Source organism: Phoca vitulina, unplaced genomic scaffold (assembly GCF_004348235.1).
Source record: "Phoca vitulina isolate PV1807 unplaced genomic scaffold, GSC_HSeal_1.0 scaffold24, whole genome shotgun sequence".
NCBI classification, from domain to species: domain Eukaryota; kingdom Metazoa; phylum Chordata; class Mammalia; order Carnivora; family Phocidae; genus Phoca; species Phoca vitulina.
The window spans coordinates 25082497-25105195 of record NW_022589727.1 but is presented as its reverse complement, the minus strand read 5'-3'; positions in this window follow the sequence as shown (position 1 = coordinate 25105195).

Here is a 22699-nt window from a genome sequence, read left to right as displayed (position 1 = left end):
GAACTGAGCACACTGTGCCACCTGCTTTAGAGTGGGGTACAACTGGCGGCAGGGGAGCGGAACAGGAGCCAATGCCAAGGATGGTTATGGATCTACTGGAGCCATAAATAGATTTACTCATTGTTGTGTCAATGAGGAGGTCACAGTAGGAGGACCAAGTGAATAGTGTAGCTGTGGATTTCTAGACACTCTGTGAGATATTGTGATTCTCAGTAATAACCAGGCGGTGGTTATTGCTGATATGTTTTATATTGTTTTAAATCATATAACTTCTTCAAGTGCCTGCCAGCATTTCTAGGATTTAAAAACAAGTCATAAATTCCAAAAGGTTGAGAACCACTGTGTTGATAACTAAAGCCACTGCATTAATAAATAAAGCCATTTGTAAAGAAGCCTAATATTTTCTTCTGCATAACAGAAAACAGTTATCCCAAAGTTAGGGGGGTTGTTATACTAAAGAGTTTAGCAATTTGGGTTGACTCTACTGCATAACAAACTACCTGAAACTTAGTAGCTTAAAATAATGACATTTATTTTACTCATGAATTTGTAACTTGGGCAGGCCTCAGTGAGGACAGCATCTCTCTCCCACTCTGGTATCTACTGGAACCATTGGAAGGTTAAGGGCTAGAATCCTCATTTACTCACATGTCTGGTTCTTGACACTGGCTGTAGGCTGGGACCTCACCTGGAAATGCCAGTCACAACACCCATACACAGCATCTCCATTAATCTGGTTTCCTGAAGACATGGTATCAGTTCTCAGGGTGAATGTCTCTAGATAGAAAGCCAGATGGAAGCCATGTCTTCATGGCTTCAACACATGAAAGTGTTCTAGGAGTCAGCATTAAAAGCCATGCAATATCATGTCCACCACATTCTATTTGTCACAGTATTCACGTAGGCTCACCCAATGTCCAAAGAAATGGGAATGGATTCTACCTCTTGGTAAGGGATTGCCAAAGTTCTGGAAGAGCGCATCAGACCAAAAATGCTGCTGTGGCTATTTTAGGAAAATATAACGTGCTACAGTCGGCCCTTTGGTCATATAATTCATATCCTTCCCACATGCAAAATGCATTTTAGTGAATTTTTTGTCCTATTTTTCTGATGCTTTTTGGTACCCCTTTGCATTTTTTAAAATAGTGGAGTTTTCTTTTCCTTTTAAAATTATACTTTTTGCTCTATGGCTTGGAAATTATGCTTCCAAAGAGTTATAGTCTTTATGATTTTCTTCTAATGTATAGCCTAGATATTTTGACATATATGCAAACCTAACAGATTTTTTAAATAATCAATAGCTTTATGTTTGTCCCAAGCAATGCAAGGATGTTACCACACTTTAACTCTGATTGTCCCTTCCAGCTTGTTATGTGTCTTAGCTCAGGCTGCTATAACAAAATAGCATAGATTGAGTGGCTTAAACAACAGACATTTATTTCTCATAGTTCTAGAAGCTGAAAGTGCAAGATCAAGTGCAAGCAGATTTGTTGTCTGGTGAGAACCCTCTTCCTGGTTTGCGGGTGGCCGCCTTCTTGCTCTATCTCACCTGGAAGGGAGAGAGGACTCTGGTTTCTTCTTAATATTTTAAGGGCATTAATCCCATCATGGGGCTTTATCCTCATGACCTTATCTAAATCTAATTACCTCCCAAAGGCCTTATTTCTAAATATCATCACATTGGGAATTAAAACTTCAACATGTGAATTTGGAGGGAACACAAACATTCAGTCCATGGCATTATGCTACTACTTTATAATATTTTAGATCTGGCTTATTTTCCCACCAAAAATTAAGTATTGTTATATTTGCTTTAAGAAGTTAGAAAAAAATACAGTGGATTGTTGTTACATTAACCGATGTTTTTACCAATATTTTTTTCTCATCACTTTTTTTTATTGGGATATAATTCACATATGATTAAATTCACCATTTTAAAATGTACAGTTCAATGATTTTAGTATATTCACAATGTTGTGCAATCGTCACCAATATCTTAAAATATTTTCATCACGCTCCCCCCCCCAACAAAACAAAGTCCATATGGGTTACCAGTTACTCCCTGTCCCACTCCCCCAAGGTTCTGGCAACCTCTAATCTACTCTCTGTCTCTTGTAGAGATTTATGTATATAAATCATACAATATGTGGCCTTTTATGTTTGGCTTCTTTCACTTAGCATAATGTTTCAAGTTTCCTCCATTGTGGTAGTATGTATTAGTACCTCACTCCTATTTATGGCTGAAAAACATTTCATTGTATCCATATATCTCATTTGGTTTATCTGTTCATCACTTGATGGGCACTTTGCTTGCTGCTTCCACCCTCTGGTCATTTGAATAATGTTATTGTGAATGCCAAATTGATCTTTATAGAGGCTACACTATTTTGGATTTCCACCAGCAAGCAGTCTCTGAAGGTTCCATTTTCTCCACATCCTGATCCATACGCGTTATTTTCTGTTTTGTTTTTTCTTTCTGATTGTAGAAATCCTAGTGGTGTGGAGTAGTATCTCATTTTGGTTTCAATTTGCATAAGCCTGATGACTAATGATGTTGAACATCTTTTTATGCACTTGTTGGCCATTTACATATCTATCTTGGAGAAATGTCTGTTCAGATATTTTGCCTATTTTTAAATTGGTTTATCTGCATTTTATCATTGGGATATAAGAGGTCTTTATGCATTTTGGATACTAGACCCTTATCAGATATATGATATGCAAATTTTTCTCCATCCTGTGGTTGTTTTCTCAATTTCTTTTCTTTTTTTTTTTTTTTAGAGAGAGAATGAGAGAGAGCACATGAGAGGGGGGAGGGTCAGAGGGAGAAGCAGACTCCCTGCCGAGCAGGGAGCCCGATGCGGGACTCGATCCAGGGACTCCAGGATCATGACCTGAGCCGAAGGCAGTCGCTTAACCAACTGAGCCACCCAGGCGCCCCTGTTTTCTCAATTTCTTAATAGTGTTCTTTGAGTCACAAAATTTGTTCATTTTGATGAGGTATTTTTTCTTTGTTGCTTGTTTTTGGTATCATATTTAAGAAACTATTGCCTAATGCCAAGTATGAAGATTTACACCTTTGTTTTCTTACAGATTTTATATTTTTTATCTCTTACATTTACTTTTTTTATATTTTTGAATTAATTTATGATATGAGGTAGAGGGTTGAACTTCTTTCTTTTGTATGTAGCCATCCAGTTGTCCCAGCACCATTTATTGGAAAAAATAGTCTTCCCTCCTTGAATGGTCTTAGCACCCTTGTCACAATCAATTGACTATGGATGTTTGAGTTCATCTTTAGACTGCTGTATTCCATTGATCTATATGTCTATGTCTGTGCCAGTACCACATTATTTCGATGACTATTGCTTTTAGTAAATTTCAATTTCAGAAAGTGTGAGTCCTCTAACCTTGTTCTTCTTTTTCAAGATTATTTTTCCTATTCTGGTTTCTCTGATTTCCATATGGATTTTAGAATCAACTTGTCATTTCTATAATTAAGGAAGTTGAAATTTTGATAGGAATGGCATTGAATCTGTAGATCAACCTGAGAATATTTCCATCTTAACATCTTAATATATACTGTTCAGAAAATATATTTGCTTGTTATTGAATTCTAAGTTGAAATTATTTTTTCTTAGCATACTGAAGATAGTATTTAATAATATTTTCCCTCCATCACTGCTGCTGTTGTCAATCTGTCATTCTTTCTATGGAGCTTGAGGCTTTACTCTTTCCTATACAATTTAGAATCAACTTTTTAAGTTAAAAAATAACTTTTTGGAGTATTATTTAAAGTTGCAATGAATCTTAAGATCTTTCTTAAGTTCAGCATGAAGAACAGTAGCATGCTTACTATATTAAGTATTTTTTCAATGAAAAGGAATATTGGTCTATAATATCTTTTATTAAAGTTTTATAATAATCTACATGTTGTCCTTGCCCATTCTTTGTTAGATTTATCCTCAAATATTTATATTTTTGATGCTATTATAATTGCTATTAATTTTCAAGTTTTGTTTAAATATTTTTTTGTTTGCATGCATGGAAGTACAATTGACTGTTTTATGTTCCTCTTATATGCAGCAACTTGCTGTACTCTCTTAGTGATTCTAATTATCTGTACATCCTAAGAAGAGTTTCTATATAGTCACTCACATCATCTGAAAATAACAATAATTTCATTTCATTTCCTTCATTTCCTTCACTCCAGTGTGTATGCAATCAATACTGTGATTGTTAGGAAGTTTAGCATAATGTTTAATAAACTGTAAAATTAGACATTTTAATGTTGCATCTGAGGTTAAACAATTGCTTTTAACATTTCTTTAAGTTGGTGTTTCTTGTACCATTTACTTAGTTTCCATTTTGCCTATAATGAGATGTTATGGTTAGAAAAAGTAAATAAATTATTTTATTCCACTTGTCCCATGTTGGAAATGGGAATAGGATCTGGAATTTTAAAGTAGTGCCTTCTTTAACCCCATCATATTTAGTCTCATGACATTTAACCTCACCAACATTTCCTAATCTGTATAAACTAAGCCATTTATTTTCTGATTTATATTAAATATTTTCACCTTGGATGAATGAACTTAATGACTGTCAAGATTAGCTGGTTACCTAGAATGTAACTATTTCAAGAACATAGTCAGCAACAAATTGATATTTATCTTCTCTTCAGAAAATTAAAAGGGTGCCTTTGTTCAAGCATTTTTGTAAATTTCCTAGTTTTACTATCATTTTAGCAAAATCTTAAAGATCATCTTTTATTTTTTAAAGCATAACTTAAAAATATAGTTGAATCTGAATTTGTAATGGTATTCCCAGAAAAAACAATCCCAATCCATTTAAGTGGGAGTTAATTTTATGATAAATAGGGACTTAGGGATATGTAATCAGCATTTGAAAATTTTCCTCATACAAACCTTACTTATGCATAAAATACCATAAAAAAACTAAGAGGCTTAATTTATTATAGTGGTATAATTTGATGAAATTTTAAATTAATCCATTTCTACCTTCAAGTACAAAGCACACAACATGGGTGTTTTTTATCAGATAAATATATAGTAGGTTTCTACTAACTCATTTATCATATGCATGCAAGCAGACTATAACAATGTATGCTAAAACTTTGAGATAATCCTTTATAATCTGTAATTCAGTTTTATTTATTTATTTTTTTTTTTTATTTTTTTTTTTTTTTATTTTTTTTTTTTTAAAGATTTTGTTTATTTATTTGACAGAGAGAGATACACAGCGAGAGAGAGAACACAAGCAGGGGGAGTGGGAGAGGGAGAAGCAGGCTTCCCACAGAGCAGGGAGCCTGATGTGGGGCTCGATCCCAGGACCCTGGGACCATGACCTGAGCCGAAGGCAGACGCTTAACGACTGAGCCACCCAGGCGCCACCGGTAATTCAGTTTTAGATAACAATCCTGGTGGCTGATGGCCTCTTGGCATTGGCTAATGGCCATTTGGAAAACTATGAAGAATTTCAATTAATGCCTATCTTAAGGATGCTTGGATATTACTCAAATTTATTTTTTAATGTAATCTTGTGCTAGTCTTTTTTTAATTTTTAATTAAGTTTTTAAAATTTTAATTCAAGTATAGTTAACATACAGGGTTATATTAGTTTCAGGTGTACAATATAGTGATTCAGTAATTCTATATATTACTCAGTGCTCATCATAATAAGTGTACTCTTAATCCCCATCACTTATTTCACCCATCCCCCTACCTACCTCCCCTTTGGTAACCATCAGTTTGTTCTCTATAGTTAAGTCTCTTTCTTGGTTTGTCTCTCTCTCCCTCTCTCTTTTTCCCCCTTTGCTCATATATTTTGTTAACTAAATTCCACATATGAGGGAAATTATAGAGTATTTGTCTTTCTCTGACTCATTTTACTTAACATTATTATCTCTAGATCTATCCATATTGTTGCAAATGGCAAGATTTCTTTCTTTTTTATGGCTCAATAATATTCCACATACATCTTCTTTATCCATTCATCTATCAATAGACACTTGGACTGCTTCCATAATTTGGCTATTGTAAATACCACTGCTATAAAAATAGGGGTGCATGCATTCCTCTGATTTAGTGTTTTTGTATTTTGGGAGTAAATACACAGTAGGATGATTACTGTATTGTAAGGTAGTTCAATTTTTAAATTTGAGGAAACTCCATACCATTTTCCACAGTGGCTGCACCAGTTTGCCTTCCCATCAACTGTGCAAAGGGGTTCCATTTCTTCCACACCCTTCCCAATACTTGTTTCATGTGGTTTTGATATCAGCCATTCTGACATGTGTGAGGTAATATCTCATTTAAATTTTGATTGGCATTTCCCTGATGGTCAGAAATGATGAACATCTTTTCATGTGTCTGTTGGCCATCTGTAGGTCTTCTTTGGAGAAATGTCTATTCATGTCTTCTACCTATTTTTAATTGGGTTATTTGGTTTTGGGGTATTGAGTTGTATCAGTTTTGTATATATTTTTGATACTAACACATTATTGGATAGGACATTTTCAAATATCTTCTTCCATTCTTTTAGTTTTCTTTTTTTTTTTTTAATTTTTTTTATTGTTACGTTAATCCCCATACATTACATCATTAGTTTTAGATGTAGTGTTCCATGATTCATTGTTTGTGCATAACACCCAGTGCTCCATGCAGTACGTGCCCTCCCCAATACCCATCACCAGGCTAACCCATCCTCCCACCCCCCTCCCCTCTAGAACCCTCAGTTTGTTTTTCAGAGTCCATTCTTTTAGTTTTCTTGATTGTTTCTTTCCCTGTGCAGAAACTTTTTATTTTGATGTAGTACAATAGTTTATTTTTGCTTTTATTTCCCTTGCTTCAAGAGACATCTAAAAAAAAAAAAATGTTGCTACAAGCAGTGTCAGAGAAATTACTGCCTGTGTTCTCTTCTAGGATTTTCATAGTTTTAGATCTCACATTTAGGTCTTAGTCCATTTTGAGTGTATTTTTGTGTATGGTGTAAGAAAGTGGTCCAGTTTCATTCTTTTGCATGGAGCTGAGCATTTTTACCAATACAGTTTGTTGAAGAGACTGGTTTTCTTTTTATTGTGTACTCTCTCTTCCTTTGTCAAAGATTAATTGATTATATAATTGTGGGTTTATTTCTGAGTTTTCTGTTCTGTTCCATTGATCTACATGTCCATTTGTATGCCAGTATCATACTGTTTAGATCACTACAGCTTTGTAATAAACTTGAAGCCCGAAATTACGATGCCTCCAGCTTTGCATTTCTTTTTCAAGATGCTTTGGCTATTCGGGGTCTTTTGTGGTTCCATACAGATTTTAGGATTGTTTAGTCTAGTTCTGTGAAAAATACTGTTGGTATTTTGATAGGGATTGCATTAAATCTGTGGATTGCTTTGGGTAGTACAGACATTTTAATAATATTTGTTTTTCTAATCCATGAACATGGAATGTTTTTCTATTTCTTTGTGTGTCATCTTCAATTTCTTTCATCAGTGTTTTATAGTTTTCAGAATACAGGTCTTTCATCTCTTTGGTTAAGTTTATTTCTAGGTATTCTATTGTTTTGGTGCAACTGTAAATGGGATTGTTTTCTTGATTTTAGTTTCTGCTGCTTCATTATTGGTGTATGGGAATGCAACAGATTTCTGTACATTGATTTTGTATCCTGCAACTTTCCTGAATTCATTTATCAGTTCTAGTAGATTTTTGGTGGAGTCTTTGTGGTTTTCTATATACAGTATCATGTCATCTGCAAATAGTGAAAGTTTTACTTCACCCTTACCAATTTAGATGCCTTTTATTTCTTTTTGTTGTCTGATTGCTGTGGCTAGGACTTCCAGTATTATGCTGAATAAAAGTTGTGAAAGTGGACATCCTTGTCTTGTTTGTGACCGTAGTGGGAAAGCTCTCACTTTTCCCCATTTAGGATGATATTAGCTGTGGGTTTTTCATATAAGGCCTTTATTATGTTGAGGTATGTTCCCTCTAACCCTGCTTTGTTGAGGGTTTTTATCATGAATGAATGTTCTACTTTGTCAAATGCTTTTTCTGCATCTATTGAAATAATCATACAGTTTTGTCCTTTCTCTTATTGATGTGATATATCACGTTGATTGATTTGAGAATATCAAACCACCCTTGCCTCTCAGGAATAAATCCCACTTGATCCTGATGAATGATTTTTTTAAGATTTATTTATTTATTTGAGAGAGAGAGAGACAGAGAGAGGGAGGGCAAGTATGAGTGGGGGGGGGGGCAGAGGGAGAGGGAAATAATCTCAAGCAGACTCTCCACTGAGTGCAGAACCCAATGGAGGGCTGGATCTCATGACCCTAAGATCATGACCTGAACCGAAATCAAGAGTCAAATGCCTGACTGAGCCATCCAGAAACCCTGGTGAATGATTTTTTTAATGTATTGTTGGGTTCAGTTTACTGGTATTTTGTTGAGGATTTTTATAAATATGTTCATCAGAAATATTGGCTTGTAGTTTTTTGTTTTGTTTTGTTTTGTTTTGTGGTGTCTTTACCTGACTTTAGTATCAGTGTGGTACTGGCCTCATAGAATGAACTTGGAAGTTTTCCTTTCTCTTCTATTTTTTGGAACACTTTGAGAACATTTACTAACTCTTCAAAGTGTTTGTTAGAATTCATCTGTGGGGCGCCTGGGTGGCTCAGTTGGTTAAGCGACTGCCTTCGGCTCAGGTCATGATCCTGGAGTCCTGGGATCGAGTCCCGCATCGGGCTCCCTGCTCGGCAGGGAGTCTGCTTCTCCCTCTGACCCTCCCCCCTCTCATGTGCTCTCTCTCTCTCTCTCACTCTCTCAAATAAATGAATAAATAAAATCTTTAAAAAAAAAAAAAGAATTCATCTGTGAAGTCATCTGGTTCTGAACTTTTGTTTGTTGGGACGGTTTTTTTTATCATTATTATTATTGATTCAATTTCATTGCTGGCAATTGGTCTGTTAAAATTTTCTATTTCTTCCTGCTTCAGTTTTGGTAGGCTATATGTTTCTAGGAATTTATCTATTTCTTCTAGGTTGTCCACCTTGTTGGCATATAATTTGTCATAATATTCTCTTACAATTGTTTCCATTTCTGTGGTCTTGGTTGCTATTTCTCCTCTTTCATTTTTGATTTTGTTTATTTAAATCCTTTCTCCTTTTTTCTTGAGTCTGGCTGTAGCTTATCAAGTTTTTTGATCTATTTAAAGAACTAACTCCTGGTTTCATTGATCTGTTTTATTGTTTAGTTTCTATATCATTTATTTCTGTTCTAATCTTTATTATTTCTTTCCCTCTGCCAGCTTTGGGCTTTGTGTGTTCTTTTTCTAGCTCCTTTAGGAAGAAGGTTAGGTTGTTTATTTTAGAATTTTTTGTTTCTTGAGGTAGGCCTGTAATGTTCTAAACTTCCTGTTTAGAACTGCTTTTGCTGCATCCCCAAAATTGTGAAACACTGTGGGTTTTTTTTTTCATTTGCTTCCATGTAATATTTTATTTTTTCTTTCATTTCTTGGTTGAACCATTCATTATTTAGTAGTGTGTTATTTAACCTCCATGTATTTGTGCTCTTTTCAGATTTTTTCTTGTGGTTGATTTCTAGTTTCATAGTGTTGTGGTCAGAAAAGATGCCTGATAGGACTTTGATCCTTTTGAATGTTGAAACTTGTTTTGTGGTCAAATATGTGATCTATTTTGGAGAATGTTCCATGTGCACTTGAAAAGAATGGGTATTCTGCTGTTTTAGGATGGAATATTCTGAATATATCTGTTAAATCCATCTGATCCAGTGTGTCATTCAAAACCACTGTTTCCTTGTTGATTTTCTGTTTGGATGATCTATCCTTTGATGTGAGGTGTTAAAGCCCCTTACTATTATTGTATTATAATTGATTATTTCCTTTATGTTTATTATTGTTTTATGTATTTGAGTGCTCCCATTTTGGGTGCATAAAAATTTACAATTGTTATGTATTCTTGTTGGATTATCCCTTTATTATTATATAGTATCCTTCTTTGTCCCTTGTTAACAGTCTTTGCTTTAAAGTCTATTTTGTCCAATATAAGTATTGCTACCCCAGGTTTCTTTTGGCATATTTTTGCATGATAAATGTTTCTCCAGCTCCTCACATTCAATCTATAGGTGACTTTTTTAAAGTCTGTAATGAGTCTCTTGTAGGCAACATATAGATGGGCCTTTTTTTTTTTTTTTATCTACTCTGTTACCCTTTGTCTTTTATTTTTTTATTTTTTTATTTTTTTATTTTTTATTTTTTTTAAAGATTTTATTTATTTATTTGACAGACAGAGAGAGATGGTGAAAGAGGGAACACAATCGGGGGAGTGGGAGAGAGAGAAGCAGGCTTCCCGCTGAGCAGGGAGCCTGATGTGGGACTCGATCCCAGGACCCTGGGATCATGACCTGAGCCGAAGGCAGACGCTTAACGACTGAGCCACCCAGGCGCCCCTATGGTTATATTTCTTTTTTTTTTTTAATTTTTTTTTATTGTTATGTTAATCCCCATACATTACATCATTAGTTTTAGATATAGTGTTCCATGATTCATTGTTTGTGCATAACACCCAGTGCTCCATGCAGAACGTGCCCTCCTTAATACCCATCACCAGACTAACCCATCCTCCCAACCCCCCTCCCCTCTAGAACCCTCAGTTTGTTTTTCAGAGTCCATTGTCTCTTATGGTTCTTCTCCCCCTCCAATTTCCCCCCCTTCATTCTTCCCCTCCTGCTACATTCTTCTTCTTCTTTTTTTCTTTCTTAACATATATTGCATTATTTGTTTCAGAGGTACAGATCTGAGATTCAACAGTCTTGCACAATTCACAGCGCTTACCAGAACACATAGCCTCCCCAGTGTCCATCACCCAGTCACCCCATCCCTCCCACCCCACCCCCCACTCCAGCAACCCTCAGTTTGTTTCCTGAGATTAAGAATTCCTCATATCAGTGAGGTCATATGATACATGTCTTTCTCTGTTTGACTTATTTCGCTCAGCATAATACCCTCCAGTTCCATCCACGTCGTTGCAAATGGCAAGATCTTATTCCTTTTGATGGCTGCATAGTATTCCATTGTGTATATATACCACATCTTCTTTATCCATTCATCTGTTGATGGACATCTTGGCTCTTTCCACAGTTTGGCTATTGTGGACATTGCTGCTATAAACATCAGGGTGCACGTAGCCTTTCGGGTCCCTACTTTTGTATCTTTGGGGTAAATACCCAGTAGTGCAATTGCTGGATCATATGGTAGCTCTATTTTCAACTTTTTGAGGAACCTCCATACTGTTTTCCAGAGTGGCTGCACCAGCTGGCATTCCCACCAACAGTGTAGGAGGGTTCCCCTTTCTCCGCATCCCCGCCAACATCTGTCATTTCCTGACTTGTTAATTTTAGCCATTCTGACTGGTGTGAGGTGGTATCTCATGGAGGTTTTGATTTGGATTTCCCTGATGCCAAGCGATATTGAACACTTTTTCATGTGTCTGTTGGCCGTTTGGATGTCTTCTTTGGAAAAATGTCTGTTCATGTCTTCTGCCCATTTCTTGATTGGATTCTTTGTTCTTTGGGTGTTGAGTTTGATGAGTTCTTTATAGATTTTGGATACTAGCCCTTTATCTGATATGTCATTTGCAAATATCTTCTCCCATTCTGTCAGTTGTCTTTTGGTTTTGTTGACTGTTTCCTTTGCTGTGCAAAAGCTTTTTATCTTGGTGAAGTCCCAATAGTTCATTTTTGCCCTTGCTTCCCTTGCCTTTGGCGATGTTTCTAGGAAGAAGTTGCTGCGGCTGAGGTCGAAGAGGTTGCTGCCTGTGTTCTCCTTTAGGATTTTGATGGACTCCTGTCTCACATTGAGGTCTTTCAACCATTTGGAGTCTATTTTTGTGTGTGGCATAAGGAAATGGTCCAGTTTCATTCTTCTGCATGTGGCTGTCCAATTTTCCCAACACCATTTGTTGAAGAGACTGTCTTTTTTCCATTGGACATTCTTTCCTGCTTTGTCAAAGATTAGTTGACCATAGAGTTGAGGGTCCATTTCTGAGCTCTCTATTCTGTTCCATTGATCTATGTGTCTGTTTTTGTGCCAGTACCATACTGTATTGATGATGACAGCTTTGTAGTAGAGCTGGAAGTCTGGAATTGTGATGCCGCCAGCTTTGCTTTTCTTTTTCAACATTCCTCTGGCTATGCGGGGTCTTTTCTGGTTCCATACAAATTTTAGGATTATTTGTTCCATTTCTTTGAAGAAAGTGGATGGTATTTTGATGGGGATTGCATTGAATGTGTAGATTGCTCTAGGTAGGATTGACATCTTCACAATATTTGTTCTTCCAATCCATGAGCATGGAACGTTTTTCCATTTCTTTGTGTCTTCCTCAATTTCTTTCATGAGTATTTTATAGTTTTCTGAGTACAGATCCTTTGCCTCTTTGGTTAGATTTATTCCTAGGTATCTTATGGTTTTGGGTGCAATTGTAAATGGGATCGACTCCTTAATTTCTCTTTCTTCTGACTTGTTGTTGGTGTATAGGAATGCCACTGACTTCTGTGCATTGATTTTATATCCTGCCACTTGACTGAATTCCTGTATGAGTTCTAGCAGTTTTGGGGTGGAGTCTTTGGGATTTTCCACATAAAGTATCATATCATCTGCAAAGAGTGAGAGTTTGACTTCTTCTTTGCCGATTTGGATGCCTTTGATTTCTTTTTGTTGTCTGATTGCTGTGGCTAGGACTTCCAATACTATGTTGAATAGCAGTGGTGAGAGTGGACATCCCTGCCGCGTTCCTGACCTTAGGGGGAAAGCTCTCAGTTTTTCCCCATTGAGAATGATATTCGCTGTAGGTTTTTCATAGATGGCTTTTATCATATTGAGGTATGTACCCTCTATCCCTATACTCTGAAGAGTTTTGATCAAGAAAGGATGCTGTACTTTGTCAAATGCTTTTTCTGCATCTATTGAGAGGATCATATGATTCTTGTTCTTTCTTTTGTTAATGTATTGTATCACGTTGATTGATTTGCGGATGTTGAACCAACATTGCAGCCCAGGGATAAATCCGACTTGGTCGTGGTGAATAATCCTTTTAATGTACTGTTGGATCCTATTGGCTAGTATTTTGGTGAGAATTTTTGCATCCATGTTCATCAGGGATATTGGTCTGTAATTCTCCTTTTTGATGGGGTCTTTGTCTGGACCCTTTGTCTTTTGATTGGAGCAGTTAGTCCATTTACATTCAAAGTAATTGTTGATAGATATGTATTTATTGCCATTTTTTTATTTGTTTTGTGGGTTTTTTTTGTTTTGCTTTGCTTTTAGTTTTTCTCTGTTCATTTCTTTTTTTCATGGTTTGTTGGCTTTCTTTAGTGATATAATTGGATTCTGTTCTCTTTATTCTTTGCATAGCTATTACTGGTTTTTTGATTTGTGGTTACCATTAGGTTTGTATATAACATCTTCTGCATAGAGCAGTCTATTTTAAGCTGATGGTTGTGTAAGTTTGAATCCATTCTTTACCTCCCTCCTGCCCCCATTTTAGGTATATGGTGCCATATTTTATATCCTTTTATTTATGAATTCCCTTTTACAGAAATACTTATTTTTATTGCTTTTGTGTTTTTACTCTTCAGACTCTCAGTTATGCTCTTTCCTTTCCACTCAAAGTCTCCCCTTTAATATTTTTTTTTTTTTTTTTTGTAGGGCTAGTTCTGTGGTCATGCCCTCCTTTAGTTTTTGTTTGTCTGAGAAACTCTTTCTCTCTCCTATTCTGACTGATAGCCTTGCTGGATAGAGTATTCTTGGCTGCAGATATATCTGCACTTTGAATATATCATGCTACTCCCTTCTGGCCAACAAAGTTTCTGCTGAAAAATCCTCTGACAGCTTAATGGGATTTCCCTTGTATATAACTGTCTTCTTTTCTCTTGCTGCTTTTAAATTTTTTCTTTATTGCCATTTTAATTACTATATGTTCTGCTATGGACATTCTTGGTTGAATTTGCAGGGCTGATTTCTGTGCCTCCTGGATCTGGATATCTGTTTCTTTCCCCAGATTAAGGAAGTTTTTAGCTATTATTTCTTCAAATAAATTTTCGGCCCCCTTTTCTCTCTCTTCTTCTTCTGGGATCCCTACATTGTGAATGTTTTGCACTTGATGAAGACGCTGAATTCCCTAAGTCAATTCGCATTTTGCATAATTTTTTCTCTCATTTGCTCAATTTGCTTACTTTCCATTACTCTGTCTTCCTGGTCATTAATTCATTCCTCTACTTCTTCTAGCCTGCTATTTATTCTATCAAGTGTATTTTCAATTTCATTTATTGTGTTCATCTCTGATTGGTTCTTATTTTCTCTTTGCTAAGGGTCTCACTGACATCCTCTACTCTTTTCTCAAATCCAGTGAGTATCTTTATGATCATTATTTTAAATTCTCTATCTGGCATATTACAATATCTGATTTGCTTAGGTTTCTTGCTATGGTTTTGTCCTATTCTTTCATTTGGGACATATTCCTCTGTTTCTTCATTTTGTCAAACTCTCTGTGTCTCTTTCTGTGTGTTAAGAAAGCCAGCTACATTTCCTGCTCTTGAAGGTAATGGCTTTATGAACAAGAGGTCCTGTAGTGCCCTGCAGTACGTGTTTCCTATTCCCCAGGGCCTGGTACTACAAGGAGTGTCTTCTATGTGTGTTGCCTATGCCCTGCTATTGAGTCCTGGCATCTTTTCATTTCAGTCCAGTTGTCTGCAAAGGCTCTCGTTGTCTCTTGTGAGCAGTGTTTGGTCCCTGGCTGGTTCAGGTACATTTTAACAAGGTCTGCACTGGTCTGCTTGTGAAATCTGACCTGCTGCCACTGCCAACAGAACTGAGGCTCCACAAAAGGCATGGGGCAGGAGATAGTGCTGGTGAAATTTGCACCAGTCTTCTAGGGGAGGGGGCCCATAGCTCAGGAATTGAGGCAAGTGTGACTGGGAAGGGTGGATCCACTGAAGCACAGGGAGGCAGGGCTTGGTGTAAGTAGGTTAGGTAGCAAGTGTCCTCACTGGGCTGGCTCTAGCTGGTGGTAGTTTGTTTATGCTGTGGGGCAAGGGAGAAAAATGGTGACTGCCAACATATCTTTTCCCGGAGGGGTCTCTTGTGATCCCTGCCTTTCTGGGCCATGCTCTAAGATGAGTAAATCCCTTTTCTCTCCCATCTGTACCAGTGTCTTTCAAACTGTTTCTTCCCTGCTGTATTTCCACTGCCTGTTTGTTATGCTATCTCTTGAAGGGTGAAGACTGAGCTTCCTAATGCCCTCTGTGCTGTCCCAGAGCCAAGCCCCCTGATTTTTAAAATTCCAGGCTTTAAGTCTCACTGGTTATAATAACTCATGAAATTCAGCCCCTCTCACTTACCAAGCCAATGTGGGGGTTCATCTTCCCCTGCTGGATCCCCAGTGTGATAATCTGTTTTTGGCCTTTCTCTGTGCCACTGGCTCCCTCCACACTGTAGGTGGCCATGGTCTGTTTCACTCCCAAAACAAGTCTTCACCCATCCTACTTTCTTTGATGCTGCCTCTTCTCTACTTCCAGTTGTGGAGTTTATTTTGCCAGTCTTCAGATCATTTTCTGGGTTATTTATGCTGATGTGAGTCTTATCTAGTTATATCTATGGGATGAGGTGAGCTTAGGGTCCTCCTACTCCATCATCTTCCCCCAAATCATATCTTCTGATGGATTTTACTCTAATTTCTGAACTAACTTCCTATACTTACAATTGCCACATTTCCACAGTTGTAGAGCTGGTTGCATCTGTGTAACAGAAGGCAAGTGCTGTACTTATCTAATGAGGGATCATTACACTTACCTTCAACTGAAAAGAATGAAGTTACATTCTCATCCACTGAGAGTTATCCCTAAGACACAGTGTGGAGGGTGACTGGTGCCTAGGTCAAGTCTATTCTCAGATAGGGATTTTTGTTTATCTGGAATTTTATTTTCTTCATAATCTTTCTGACCATTTAAAATTAGTAATAACTCATATTTATTCTTTCAACCTGGTAGGTGAGAATTATTACTCAATGTCAATTTTAATCTGACACATGTCATTAATAGCCTATTGTGGGCCAGAAATCCTCATTTCCAATGATACAATGTGATAAGCATTCAGTCAAAGGACTCCTTTGGTGTCATCCATAGTGACCTTAATGGATGGAAAAGTTCAGATTGGGTATCCTATCTTAAACTATTCCACAAGAAGGATACGTACCTGAAGCAGTATCTACTCCTCTTATTTTGGGAAAATCTTAAATTATTGAATATAAATGTATTTTTCTACCATCTTACATCTGTCTAGCATAAATCATTAATCACTTTCCTACAAGGTATTGCTTGGAGCACATTTGTTAGCCTAGAATCCTCCTCATCAACCACTTACTCCTGATATCACAGGGAATGCTATCTCCATGCACATGCCTCATCTATTACATTTCATATAAGTGATCTTGGCCTATGCTTCCTGGTCCCAGCCTCAAGGAAGGACACCTCAAAAGCCCAAGGTTCTTGCTGTTTTGGTATGTCAAACTGTCAACAGTGACTGCTTCAAAGACTGGATCCTGTGCTCTAAAAAATATAATTTCAGAGTTTTGCTGGTATGACATCAGGTTGGCAGGCTAAATAAAGAGACTATACCATACTTATTTGAATGACATACTGTGATTTAATAATCATGGTTTCTTATTCTCTAGAAATTAACATACTGTTAAAATAGTTCTTCCTTTTATACATGATTTTTTATAGTTCTGATAATCCCTTTATCAAGATACTGACTGCCTAAGATAAGAGAGAATGAGTGCAAAGAGAGTGTAACATTAATATATAATGTGGTTCATGGCAAGTATGCAGAGAAGTCTCTTAACAAAGGCTACCTGTTAGTGCTCTTTTTAGTTATTGATGGATGGTTCTAAGTAAAAAAAGAAAGAGGGAGCATTGTAGGTAAGAAAAAAGATGTCTAATTCCCCATACATATATACATACAACTTGTGGGTTGATATGAAGACCAAAGGAGGAATCGACAACCACAGCATCAGAAATGACTGTTGAAGAAGTAACTATTACTGCAGGATTCATAAATAGGAGAAGGCACCCCAATTATGAGCAAGGGTTTCTTGTTATTGGTGCTGGGACTATTAATATTTTTAAATTGTGGCATTTCAAAATATTAGAGAGCAAAGGATGCATAGAATTGTCAGCATATTTTCTGGCATGATGTTGGTGTTAGAGTTAGAGAATACTGGGGGTGGCTCATTTTGTTGGCAGTGTAGGGACTGTTGAAGAATAAAGCTTTTGGGTTGACACTGTGAAGTTGGAACCCTGTATGGCACAGCATAACCTGCTCTCTTGGCATGTATGGCTATAAATTCTCTCCCAGAAAGACTGAAACAAGGTATTCACTAAATTGTAGAGAAGACTACATTTTCCCAACCTGCCAAACTTCAGTATTATAGCTTGTAAATATTTGCAAATTTGCTAGGTAAAAATTAAAATTTTTTATTCTTTGAATTTATATGTGTTTATTTTTTTATTTTTTTATTTTATTATGTTATGTTAATCACCATACATTACATCATTAGTTTTTGATGTAGTGTTCCATGATTCATTGTTTGCGTATAAAACCCAGTGCTCCATTCAGTACATGCCCTCTTTAATACCCATCACCAGGCTAACCCATCCCCCCACTCCCCTACCAGGGGAAAAAACTCTTACATGTGTCATTGGACTATTTATATTTCTCCTCTTGGATTTATCTTCATGCCCTATTGTTCCAAAGGTGAATTTCCATTTTTTTTTATATTTTATTCGTTTGTTTCTAATTCATAAAGCTTTCATTCATTATCATATTTTACTGCACATATGATAAAATATAACCCAAGGATTCATTATTTACCTTTTAATTTGGTTTAGGATATTTTGTGATGAAAAGTTAAATTGTATCAAGTTTTCTTTATGGTTGCATTTCTTGGATTCAGCCTTTGAAAAGCCTTTAAGCAAAAGAGACTCTACTTCTCAGAATGTACAAAATGACCACTATTTTCTTCTTACCATCTGAGTTTTACTTTCGAAGAGTTACGGGATGTGTCTAGTTATAAAAAGAGTGGAGTAAATACTTCTTTTACTAACTATTTTTAATGACATGGATTAGTAGGAATAATTGCTTTCCACATGGAGTGATGAAGCACCAAAAAAAACAGAATGTTATTTTACGAAGCACAGATTAGTGCATTTTAGGGCAGGCAAGCTGGGAATGGGCACTTCCATACAAAGAAAGGAACAACACCTTATTCTCATACATTTAGCTATCTTGAACCATCTTGGACTTGGTCCTGAAGGACTGAGCTTCCTGGAAAAATATGATAGATCAATATGAATAACCTCATATTTAAAGGTTACACACTCAACCATACCAAAGATTCTGATGTGTTATCTGCCCCTGTTCCTAGAAGGAAGAAAGAAAATTTAGAAAGAGGGAAGGAAAAAAAAAAACTTCTTCAAAAATAATTGTCATGAAAATAATAAATGCCATGTGATTAATGTTCTTAACAATGTTGTAATCTTATTTAAACCCATGTCTATTAAAATTAAGCTACAAATATGTATCTGTTAATTCAGTCAACATGTATTGAACACCAATTATTGTGCTCTTTCTGTTTCACAGGGATTATATTCTCACTCTAGATCTGGGTGACAGGCCATAAAAAAAATAATAACTGAACAGGAAAAATTTAAATAATGATAAATGCTATGGAAATAAATACAGTGATGTGACATAACATGACAGAGTTGGCTGGATGGTTAGGGAAAGTATCACTGAGGCAGTGACATTTAAAGTAAGATTACATAACAAGAACCACACTTACTCCTCATTCTCTTATCCCCAGTAAGGGATATTTGCTCTTTTTACAATTTAATAATACAAAATCATATTGGGATTATTAAAATACCTGGAATCTTGAAAGAATCAACATTTATTTGAGACATTTGTTTTCTATTATAATTTTTATTTCTCTATAAAGAAATAGTCTCAGAATCATTTGTAATTATAATAATAATTTTTAGGGGTACCTGGTTGGCTCAGTTGGTAGAGCATGTGAATCTTGATCTTGGGGTTGTGAGTTCAAGCCCCACATTGGGTGCAGAGATTACTTAAAACTTTTTTAAAAACCTAAAAAATCAAAATAAAATATTTTAAAAAGTAATAATAGCAATAATTCTTAAATTCATGTCTATCATTGATAAATTATGGTTTTTCAAAAATAGGTTTATATTAATCCAGAATTTTTTAAATATTCAAAATCAAAATTATAGGGATTAAGGAAGGCAATGCTAATGCACCTGTTAAGTTATAGAGATATTATAGATAGATCCTGATAAATTTAGGTAATCAGTACAAGTGAATAAATATGAATATGGATTTTAAGAACACTGACCATTAGAAACCTAGAATGTAGGGGCCCCTGGGTAGTACAGTCAGTTAAGCACCTGCCTCTTGGTTTGTCTCAGGTCATGATATCAGTGTCTTGAGAGCAAGCCCCATGTTGGCCTCCGAGCCCAACAAGGAGTCTGCTAAAGTTTTCCTCTGCCCCTCCCTGTGCTAACTCTCTCTCTCGAATAAATAAATAAATCTTAAAATAAAAAGAAACGTAGGATGTAGAATTTTAAAAATAATCAGAATATAAGTCGTTCAGTCTAATGGAAAATAAGAAAGAAGAAAAAAAAACAAGAAAAATAGAATAAATGAAAAGTGTGAATTTAAAAGGTAGAAGTTACTCCTAAACTATAAGTAATGAGGATATATGTAAATAAGTAAAACTCATCAATCAGGGACTCTACAATTAGATTTTTAAAAATTGAACATGTTCTGGTGCATCTGAGTGGCTCAGTCGGTTAAGCACCCAATTCTTGATTTCGGCTCAGGTTGTGATCTCAGGGGGTCATGAGATCGGGCACCCTTACCAGCTCCATGCTCAGGGTGAGTCTGCTTGTCCCTCTCCCTCTGTTCCTCCCCTTCCCCCTCAAATAAATAAATATGTATGTAAATATAATCTTTTTAAAAAATTGAACATATTTTATACAGAAAGCACTCTGAAAAAATTTCTCGTGGATACATAAGAGGATATGTTCACAATATTTTTTGAACCATTCATGATAGTTTAGAGTTGCAGGTAATTTAGAGTGTATCCCTGGAGTTCATAGATCAAATATGGTAGATGGACACCACGTGGTTTTATACAGCAGTTTGAAGCCATATTTTGAGTATATTAAGCATACTCAAAGAATAGAGTGGAATGAGAATAATAAGAAAGAAAATGTGAGCAACAATACAATTTTTATAAATTAAAACTCTACATAACATAATGCATATATTCATACAGAAAGATACAAGTTAAGCATATTTAAATTGTTGCTTTTATAAATTTGACAGCTTAAAAGAAACAGGTCATTTCCTTGAAACCACAAGCTACTACAATTCAACAAAGATTATCTGAAAAACAAAACAGATAATCTGAATAGTCCTATAACCATGAAATAAATTTAATTTTTAATTTAAAATCTGCCATAAAAGAAAATCCCAGGCAAAAGTCATTATTCTGAAGGATTTCACCTAAAAAATTAGTGTTAAATTTACATCATGATAGAATCACAGAAAGCATATGAGGATATAACACTTCTCAACTCATTTTCTAAGGCCAGTATTACCCTTATACCAAAACCAGATAAAGATAGCACAAAGCAAGAAAACTATTGACCAATAACTGTCTTGCATTGAGATGCAAAATCCTCAATAAAATATTCAATTCAGCAGGGGATAAAAATAATTAAATACTACAATCAAGTAGACTGTATAACCCTGGTTCAACATTTGAAATTTAATTAATGTAATCCACTATATTAACAGGCTAAAGAAGAAAAATTGTATAATCATAGCAGTTGATACCATTTCACAAAATGCAACATATTCATAATGAAAGCTCTCAGCAAACTAGGAATGGAGGAAACTTCCTAAACTTAATAAACAGCATCTATTAAAATAAAGAAAAAGAGCTAATATCATACTTAATTCAGCAAGACTGAATGCTTCCCTACAAGATTCTACACAAGGCAAGTTCTCACTGCTCTTACTCAGCATAGCTCTGGAACTTCTAGTTGACACAACCAGGCAAGGAAAAGAAATAAAAGGCATATATATTGGAAAAATTTTCCTTACTTACAGGTTATTTGGTGATTTTAACATTAAAAAATCACAAGGAATCTACAGACGAACAAAACCCTGCTAAAATTAAGTTTATCAAGATCTGTATTTTGAAAACTATAGAACACTTATGAAAGAAATTGAGGATGACACAAAGAAATGGAAAAACATTCCATGTTCATGGATTGGAAGAACAAATATTGTGAAAATATCTATGCTACCCAAAGCAATCTACATATTCAGTGCAATCCCTATCAAAGTACCATTGACATTTTTCACAGAGCTGGAACAAATAATCCTAAAATTTGTTTGGAACCAGAAAAGATCCCAAATAGCCAGAGGAATGTTGAAAAAGAAAACAAAAGCTGGGGGCATCACAATTCTGGACCTCAAGCAATATTACGAAGCTGTAATCATCAAGACAATATAGTACTAGGACAAAAAAAAAGACACATAGGTCAATGGAACAGAGTTGAGAACCCAGAAACGGACCCTCAACTCTATGGTCAACTCATCTTCAACAAAGCAGGAGAGAATATCCAATGGAAAAAAGACAGTCTCTTCAACAAATGGTGTTAGGAAAATTGGACAGCCACATGCAGAAGAATGAAATTGGACCATTTTCTTACACCATACACAGAAATAAAATCAAAATGGATGAAAGACCTCAATGTGAGACAAGAATCCATCAAAATCCTAGAGGAGAACACAGGCAGCAATCTCTTCGGCCTTGGCCTCAGCAACTTCTTGCTAGACATGTCTCCAAAGACAAGGGAAACAAAAGCAAAACTGAACTATTGGAGATATTTGCAAATGTCTTATCAGATAAAGGACTGGTATCCAAGATCTATAAAGAACTTGTCAAACTCAACACCCAAAGAACAAATAATCCAATCGAGAAATGGGCAGAAGACATGAACAGACATTTCTCAAAAGAAGACATACAAACGGGGGCACCTGGGTATCTCAGTCAGTTAAGCTTCTGCTTTTGTCTGCCTTTGGCTCAGGTCATGATCTTGGGGTCCTGGGATCCAGCCCTGCATCGGGCTCCCTGCTTAGCAGGTAGTCTGCTTTTCCCTCTGCCCTCCCCCCAACTTGTGCATTCTCTCTTTCTCTCTCTCTCAAATAAATAAAAAAAAAAACTTTAAAAAAAGAGAAGAAGACATACAAATGGCCACCAGACACATGAAAAAATGCTCAACATCACTCAGGATCAGGGAAATACAGATCAAAACCACAATGAGATACCACCTCATACTGGTCAGAATGGCTAAAACTAACAAGTCAGGAAACAACAAATGTTGGATATGGAGAAAGGGGAACCCTCTTACACTGTTGGTGGGAATGCAAAGTAGTACAGCCACTCTGGAAAACAGTATGGAGCTTCCTCAAAAAGTGAAAAATAGAGCTACCCTATGTCCCAGCAATTGCACTA